The sequence below is a fragment of the Notechis scutatus genome, chromosome 2 (assembly GCF_049901735.1).
Source record: "Notechis scutatus isolate UNSWTSFEM ecotype Mainland chromosome 2, rNotScu1.2, whole genome shotgun sequence".
Lineage (NCBI taxonomy): Eukaryota > Metazoa > Chordata > Lepidosauria > Squamata > Elapidae > Notechis > Notechis scutatus.
In genome coordinates, this window is record NC_142010.1 from 27,313,637 (window position 1) to 27,323,188 (window position 9,552).

Genomic DNA, 9,552 nt, shown 5'->3' on the forward strand with positions numbered 1-9,552 from the left:
CGCTTTCAAAATAAATACATACACTATACCAAACACATACATATATTACTATTAAGATTACTATTAATCTTCTCATCACTCCTATCACCCATCTCCTCCCACTTGTGACGGTATGACTGTAAGTTTGTCTCTTGCATCCTTACAATTTATATGGATTGTTTCCTAGTATGATTTGATTGCTTATTGTACCCAATGACTATTAATAAGTGTTGTACCTTATGATTCTGGGCAAATGTATCTTTCCTTTTTATATACACCAAAGACAAATTCCTTGTGTGTTCAATCACACTTGGCCAATAAAGAATTCATCCATCTATCCATTCATTCATATACACATATATCCATGTGTGTATATATTTGTGTGTGTGTATAAGAGGACAATAGCGAATGAGGTGGCTGGATGGAGTCACTGAAGCAGACGGCGTAAGCTTAAATGGACTCCGGAAGATGGTAGAGCAGGAAGGCCTGGAGGAACGTTGGCCATGGAGTCGTGATGAGTCAGACACAACTTCGCATCTAACAACAACAAATATATAATGTGTGTATATACATATAAATATACATATGGTGTGCGGAGGTGGCCTTCATCCTGCATTTTAGACTGGCTAAAATGATGATTTTATATGTCATATAAAATATATGTCATATATCATCATATATGTCATATATCATCATATGTCATATATGTCATATATCATAAAATATATGTCATATATCATCATCATCATCATCTTAGCCATTGTCCTATGTACCGCCGGATGAAGGCCTCTTCCACATGTTTCCAATCAATACAGTCCTGAGCTTTCTTTGGCCAATTGGGCCTGCAATACTTGACTACACACACACACCTACAGTATGTAAACAGAGACTAATCACAGTCCATTTTGAATACACAGTGGAAAAAAGCGTCTATGAGTGAACAAGGTTGATGGTATGTGGTACAAAGCTATTACAGAATCTAGTTGTTCTGCTTCGGGTACCACAAAGACCCCTCCCAGAAGGTAACAAGGAAAACCAATCGTGGAGAGGATGTGTAGTGACCATGACAATACTGCAGATCCTGGTCAAGCAGCATATATATGCCATGTCCTAGATCAGTGGTGGCAAACCTTTTTGTTGTGGTGTGCTGAAAGCGCAAGCGTGTGATAGTGCGCACGCAGCATCCACAATGCAATGCGCCCTACCCCCGTGCATGCAGGTGCAGCACCCCCTCCTCTTTACCTGCACTGCGCATGCGTGTGCCTCCCAGCTGATTTTCAGCCCATTTGAGGCCATTCTCGCTCCCCGGAGGCTCAGGGGATGCCTCTGCAGCCTCAGGAGGCTGAAAACCGGCCCGTTTCGGCACTTCCAGTATTTCCTGAAGGCCCGTTTTTCAGCCTCCCGAGGCTGCAGAGGTTTCCTTTGAGCCTCCGGGAGGGCAAAAACGGCCTCAAATGGGCCGAAAATCAGCTGGGAGGTGCGTGCATGCGCAGTGCAGGTAAGTTTGGCTGGGGCCTGCGTGCCTGCACAAATGGCTCTGCCAGGGGAGTGGGATTCAAATTTTTTAACAACCGGTTCTGTGGGCATGGCTTAGGTGGTGGGCGTCATTTAGGTGGTCATGTGACTGGGTGGGCATGGCTTGGTGGTCATGTTATTGGCTGGGCGTGGCCAACTCAATATCACTCACATCGAGGCACGCATCTCCTCACCTGGCCTCTCATGACTGTGGGGATGCTGCAACAGTCGTAAGTGTGAAAAATGGTCATACGTCACTTTTTTTCAGTGTCATTGTAACTTTGAATGGTCACTCCACACAAGCAAAGTACCAGCAGAGGGGGAAAAACTCCAGAGAAGTTCCTGAGACAGGAAGTCTAGTCCTGCCAAGAATGTAATAAGGGTTAACGGAGAGGCAGTTTCTGTAAGCAACACCAGAATGTTTCCTTCCTGCCTTCCTTGCAGGATTAGACTAGTGATTTCTTCTAACAACCGATTCTCCAAACTGCTTAGAATGTTAACAACCGGTTCTAGAGAATAGGTGTGAATTGGTAGAATCCCACCCCTGGGCTCTGCGTGCCACCTGTGGCAAGCATGCCATAGGTTCGCCATCACGGTCCTAAATAGAACGAAGTGAACAATTCAATAATCTTTTATTTTTTAAAAATGTAAAATAAACTACATCTGATTTTTTTTTTCTCACTTCGTTTCCTTTCCTTCCCAAAGTAACCAGGATAATTCCAATGCATTTCTCCATGTCTGGGCTTCTTAAGTTTTTTCCAAGAATACATGTATCTAGTGAAAAGCTATCCTTGAAATGTATACCTTCTCTCGCTTCCCTTGATGGCCAAACTGTGACTTGGCCTAGCCAGAGGCTGGATTTGTTTTTTCCCTAGTGCCAAAGTAGCCAATTTATCACACTGTTCTGACCTAGGCTTCCCCAAAAAGCACTAAGTCGACCCTTTGTCCGGGCAAAACCTCTTTTATTAAACGAAGGTGAATTTCTTGCATTCGCATTCAGCCAAAGGTCTGGCAGTCTTTCAAGGGTGTAATTAGGAGCACAGACCTTATCTAGCTTGGAGAGCTGCCAAGTAAATATTTTCAAACGCAGTGCTGACAAGGACTCAGCACAGTCTCTGAGATGCAGAGACAGATGCTGAAACGAACTGTTTCCTGAAAAAAAACCCTCTCCTTTTGCTCCTCTTCTAATCCCTATGGGAGGGGCCATTCACCGTCCACCTGTGGCTTTAACTCCCACATCCACCCTTAGTTCATAATTGTTCTTTTCTTTTGGCAGCTCTGTGCATGCGCAGGCTGGGAACCGGCTCCAGCTGCTCCTTCGCCTCACTACTGTCCGACTTCGAAGCCAGCTGATGACTGCCACACTGCCTTGGCCTCATCTCTGCCTCTGACGTAGAGCCTTCGTCCGAGCTTCCTTAGCCTCCAGGACTGGCCCGGGTTCCTCCCCAACCTCCTCACTGGCTGACTCTGCTGCCAGCTCCGCCAGTCAGCCGCAGGCAGGCCACAACACACACAAGGCAGGAAAAGTTTTCATATACTTTTGGAAAATGAAAGGCAAATGATCGTTAGCAAGCAATAGGCAACAAGCAACAAAGTATTCACACGCCTAGTACAGGATAGCACTCCCTGGCGGATTCATTACTAAAAAAAATTACAGTCTTTGCCCTTCTGTTTATAACTGTGTGCACAGCTTTCTAGCTAATTTATTTGCAACAAAAAAAGGAAGTTAGAGCAATCTAACCTGTTCACAGTAGGAAGAGAGACCAGTCTTGTTTCCACTGTTGTGCTCCTTTCAGAATGATACGGGATGATGGTTTTTTTGTGGTAAGACTATCAAGTACCATAGCCTTCCAGAAATTTTAGGGACAGGATGTGAGGGCCAAGATTGAGTGGCCCCCCAGAACAGAAACATTTAAGAAACAGGAGGGAGCAAAACGAAAGTTGTTCATCAGAATGAGGGTTTCTCGGGCTGAAATCAGCTATGCCGGTTCTCCATCCTGGGTAAGCTAACTTTCAAGGCCTGTATGTGAACAGTGGAGATGCAAGGCCCAAAATTGTAAGAAAACAGAATAAGACAGGTTGTGATGACAAACGTAACAAAATCCAAAACGTAAATAAATGTCTTTTAATGCCTCCAACTTGGCCCCACCGTTCAATAATACTCAGTTGGAGATAAAATGTACTCAAAAATAGTCTTCAAAAGAGAGCAATACAGTCCGAACTTAATGAGCAGATAGAGGTGAAATAAAAAACCAAATTACAATGATGAAATTTCTACAACGGAACAGGAGTATTTACCATATTCAAGCAGATAACAAGGCACAGTGTTGGAAGGACGTCGACCAAGATAACTTCAGACCAAAATAAAACACGCTTTGTTTCCAGCATTTGCCAGTACGCAGGTCAAAACTCTTATTCATTTCTCACACCTGCAGCCCATGAAGAGGATCAAGGCCCTCTCCTCCCAAGGAGACTACGTCTCTCCCTTATCCTCTCCTCCCTGCGTGCCCTAGGATGGATAAAGGGATGGGCGTGGGTCCTCCTTTGACTGCTCAGCCGGACTCTGCCCTTCCCCAGCCTCCTCCACAACCTCTGGAGCCACATTTCCACTCCGTCGGCTGTTCCTCCTCTCACTCAGAGTCAGTCTCCATCAGGGGCATGACACATGTCCCAAAAGTGCTTTTCCAAAAGGAATTGGAATGAGTTTTTTTTTCTCTGAAAATGTTTCTCTTCTCATCCAAGAAGTTTCTTCGGTTCAATAATGAACCGAAGAAGTTTCTTGGGTGAGAAAATTAAAAGCATTTTTAAACATTATTCAGTTCAATAATGAACTGAAGAAGTTTCTTGGACGAGAAATGAAACATTATTAAAAGCATTATTAACCATCATTCAGTTCAATAATGAACTGAAGAAGCCTCTTGGATGAGAAGCGAAATGTCTTCAAAGAAAAACCAGAAAGTCTAGTAACCTCTTGGGGAAAAAAAAAAACCACCTTTGAGATGGTTGCCAAAAATGTGTGTGCACACATGCCTGCACACATAATGCAATGCGTGTGCAACACTCCCTGCCCCCTGTGCATGCATGCGCCTCCCTCGTGCGTGCCCTGCCCTCTGTGCATGCGCAGCAGATACCCAACAATCAGCTGGCTGGCGGTGTTGTGGTTAGCCTGCAGTAGGTGCGGACGGCTGAGGAGAGCGAGGACTCAGATGAGGGGCCAGGACCATCAGGGAGTGGACTGCTGCCTTCAGAGATTTTGGGGGCTGGCAGCAGCGATGAGGAGGTTCCCGAGGAACCTGTGCCAAGTGCACGTGCGCGCAGGGTTGCTCGCAGGAAAGAGCAGCTGCAGCAGCACGGGCGACTCGGGAGTAAGGCTGCAAGGTAATGGCCCCTCCTTCAAGAAGATAAAAGCCAGCTGTGAAACGAACGTTCTTTGCAGGAAGCAAAGATGTTTTGAAACTCAGCTTCGTGGACATTACAGTATCTTAAATTGGTATTTGAAGACTCATGTTATGAAATATTTGTTATCTGTGATTCTTGGCAGTCTCGTACAGTTTGGGCGAAGCTTGTGCTTATCAAAGTTAATTAATTTGCAGCAGCCTTTTAACCAGGGATTCGTAAGAATCATTAAAAGGTTTCTGTTCCCTTTGGTTCGTGTTTGTTTTTATTGGAAAAGGGTTTGGTCAGAACAGGCGGGAGGCATGCGTGCACATGTAGAATGGTTCTGTTCCAGGTGACGGCTCGTGTGCTGGCAGAAATGGCTCTGCGTGCCACTTCCAGCATGCATTCCATAGGTTCACCATCACGGTACTAGGTTGTTGCATGCTAGAAGCAGAATGGAAGAGATCCAAGAAACAGAACTGAATCCCAGAAGCACAATGGAGCTTTTGCATATCACAGGAGGATTCTGGGAGAGTGAAGAGGAGCTCACTGTGACTAAGCAAGAAGTGGGATTCTGTCTCATTGCATCTAGCTGGTAAATAGAGAGCTCCCTTTGTAAGAAAAGACTCACCGGTCAGAGTCGTGAAGTGAAGCAGCAAGCAAGTTTATTGCATGTGAAATACGTTCTTGCAAGAACGGGTAGCTAGCAATGTAGGCACACAGAGGAATACATTTCTCCAGCTTTTTATAAGCAATAGCACTCAGACTTATATACCGCTTTATAGTGCTTGACAGCCCTCTCTATGCGGTTTACAGAGTCAGCCTATTGCCCCCAACAATCTGGGTCCTCATTGTACCCACCTCGGAAGGATGGAAGGCTGAGTCTACCTTGAGCCTGGTGAGATTCGAACTGCCAAATTGCAGGCAGTCAGCAGAAGTAGCCTGCAGTACTGCACTCTAACCACTGAGACTCCTATTTATTTTATTCCCTTCATCCGAACCACAAATCCCTCCCTGCAGCCCCCTTTGACAAAGACCACAGGGTTGCAATCTCTCTTTCCATGGATTTCCCCATGTTTAATCTATTTCCCCACCTTTTTGCCCGTTTTCCCTTTTTCCAGACTACCTTTTGTCCCTTTCTTAATTTCTTAATGTATATTTGTTTCCTTATAATCCTTGCAGCATAAGCATAGTAAATTGAGGCAAGTGGTTAATTAATTTCTCCTCTATATACTTAACTAACCTGCCTGTCCGAGCTGACTGGCTTATCGGAACAGCCAACCTTTCCTGTTTTCCAGCCTCAACCTTTTTACCCTTAGTGTCCCAATGTCCTACTGAACTTTTAAACCCACCTCTCAAAAACTGTTTTCGTTCCAAAAACACTACCTCCGTCAATTTCGTACACCTTGTTGTGTTTGCATAGTGCCGGAGGAAGGAGTGAGGGGTGTTTCTGTGTGTATGTTTGCACTTTTCCCTCATGCTTTCTGACTCTCGCTTGGCCTAGTCCCTGCAGTTTCCTTGGCGAGATTTCCAAAGTGCTTGGCAGACTCCAAAGTGGTTCTTTTATGGGGTGAGGGCAGGTTTATTCTCTGCCCAAATTACAGGCTGTCCTCGATTTAACCCCAGTTCATTTAGCGACCATTCAAAGTCACGTCACTGAAAACAAGTGACCTATGACCGTTTTTCAGAGTTACCTTTGCAGCATCCCCACGGTTGGCGGGAATCAAAATTCAGACGCTTGGCAACTGGCTCATACTTACGACTGTTGCTGGGCCGAGGTCATGGGAATCAACATTTCTGACCAGCGAAGTCCATGGGGAAGCCAGATTCACCGAACAACCAGGTTACTAACCCATTGATGTCTCGCTTCACAACAGAAGTGTTGGATCAATTGAGGTCACAAGTCAAGGACTACCTGTCCTGCCACACTCAGGCCGTTTAATAAGGCTTCTCACCCGTGTGGGTTCACCAATGTAAAGTCAAATCTGCCTTGACCATGGAACTCCTTCCATAGACAAAGCATACATGGCTTTCCATTCGTGTGGTGTCTCATAACTTGATTTTACCCCAAAAACTCAGGGTGCAATCCGAGCATCTGCATGGTTTCTCTCTGGTGTGAAGCTTCTGACGGTGACATAAAAGTTTGTGATGGGGCTGAAACTCCATCCATACTTCAGGCCACTGTCCCAAAAGTGCTTTTTTTCAAGAGGCAAACTGGACGTTCTGGTTTTTCTTTGAAGACGTTTCGTTTCTCATGCAAGCAGTTTCTTCTGCTCTGACTGGAGGGTGAGGAATGGAAGGATTGATACTCCTTGCAGACAGCTGGTCATTTGCATTCTTTTTAGAGTCGTTAAGGTCCCCTGGAGGTTTATCTGTGTCCTCCAGGAAACCTGAGTGGTGCAAACAGGCGTGAAGCCTTCTTGGAACTGCTGAAAGGACTGTGTTGTAGACTGGAGATACCGTGTTTCTCCAACAATACGGCCTCCACCAATAGGAAGACCCAGCATGTTTTCTAGGCATAAAATCAAATTAAGCCCCTCCCCCCAAATTTAGGCCTAGTTTAAAACATGCAAAATGGGGGGAAGGGTGGGGGGACTTGCCGTTAGGAGCACCCCGCGGGCAGTAATTCCTCGCCACCAGCCGCTCCTAACGGGTGATCATGGGGAAGCGCAGAGAGCTCCCTACTCCCACCAAACACCTTTGCTGCACACCCAAGACCTTTGGCACCTGCCGCTGTTGCTTTCCCTTCTGCCCATTCTGCCACACGTTTGGAGCTGCCACTTCCGTGTTTGGAGCTGCCGCCGTGTTTGGAGTGCTGCCGCCATTTGGAGCACCGCCCCCACGTTTGGAGCTGCCACTTCCGTGTTTGGAGCTGCCGCCGTATTTGGAGTGCTGCCGCTATTTAGAGCACCGCCCCCACGTTTGGAGCTACTGCTTCCGTGTTTGGAGCTGCCGCCGTGTTTGGAGTGCCGCCGCCATTTGGAGCACCGCCCCCACGTTTGGAGCTGCCGCTTCCGTGTTTGGAGCTGCCGCCGTGTTTGGAGCTGCCGCCGTTTTTGGAGTGGCGGCGGCGCTCCAAATGGTGGTGGTGCTCCAAACAGCGGCAGTGATCCAAACACGGAAGCGGCAGCTCCAAACGTGGGGGCGGTGCTCCAAATGGCGGCGGCACTCCAAACACGGCGGCAGCTCCAAACACGGAAGTGGCAGCTCCAAACGTGGCAGCGGTGCCCCAAATGGCGGCGGCAGCTCCAAACACGGAAGTGGCAGCTCCAAACGTGGGGGCGGTGCTCCAAATGGCGGCAGCACTCCAAACAAGGCGGCAGCTCCAAACACGGAAGTGGCAGCTCCAAACGTGGGGGCGGTGCTCCAAATGGCGGTGGCACTCCAAACACGGCGGCATCTCCAAACACGGAAGCGGCAGCTCCAAACGTGGTGGTGCTCCAAATGGCAGCGGCACTCCAAACCCGGAAGCGGCAGCTCCAAACGTGGCGGTGGAATGGGCAGAAGGGAAAGCAACAGTGGCAGGTGCCAAAGGTCTTGGGTCTGCAGCAAAGGTGTTTGGTGGGAGTAGGGAGCTCTCTGCGCTTCGCCATGATCATCCGTTAGGAGCGGCTGGTGGCGAGGCTGCCCGCGGGGCGCTCTAGATGAGGATGAAAGGGGGGGAATTAAGTCACCCCCGAAAAGACGGCCTAGCCATTTTTTCAGGGCTCAAAAAAAAATAAGGCCCGGCCTTATTTTATGAGAAACACGGTAGATGTCGTATCCCTCCCCGTGTTGAAAGAGGGCTGTTCAAGTTTGACATAGATGGCCTCTTCGACCCCCTTTCAAACCAGCAGTCCTGTCTGTCCAAAATGTGGACTTTGCTGTCTTCAAAAGAGTGGCCTTTGTCTTTTAAACGCAAATGGACTGCTGAATTTAGTCCCAATGGGTTTGTTCTCCTGTGTTGTGCCACGCGTCTATGAAGTGGTTGTTTAGTTTCCCCAAGGTACAGATCTGCGCATGGCTCACTGCATTGTACTGCATATACTACACTGCTCGGTTTGTGTCTGGACTAGATTCAGATTGTCAACTCATAAAATGATTCTATGGTCTTTTTAGAGTTGGCAACAGAAAGGGAGGAGGGAGCAGTGCAGCTTGCAAAACCGAAACTGCATTCCATAAATGTTTTCAAAGATAGTAACTAGGTGACTGAAGTGTCTGCTGTGCAAAATGCTAACTGGAAAGCAGGATTGATGACTCTTGGCTATGGATGTGTGACGTGTCCCATTGGAGAATATGAATTACAATACACCCAGGGGATGGGGGGGAAAACCAGGGTCAAGGGTGACAATGAATTATGTGTCTCAGTCGGCTACACCCAGGCAGTGCCGGCATGTTAACTCCTAATAAATCCTTTTGAAGTTTTGGAAGTTTGGCTCGAGACTCATGATTTAATTGGGGGTAACTGCCAGAGCCCTGACATTGAGAATTCAAATGACCAGCTGTCTGTAAGGAGTATAAATCCTTCCATTCCCCAACATCACGTCAGAGCTGAGAAGCTTCTTGGATGAGAAGTGAAACGCCTTCAAAGAAAAACCAGAAAGTCTAATTGCCTCTTGAAAAAAAGCACCTTTGGGACAACATTTGGGTCTTGGATGCCCGAAAATCTCCATAGACATACATTGAAATGAATTCACCGGC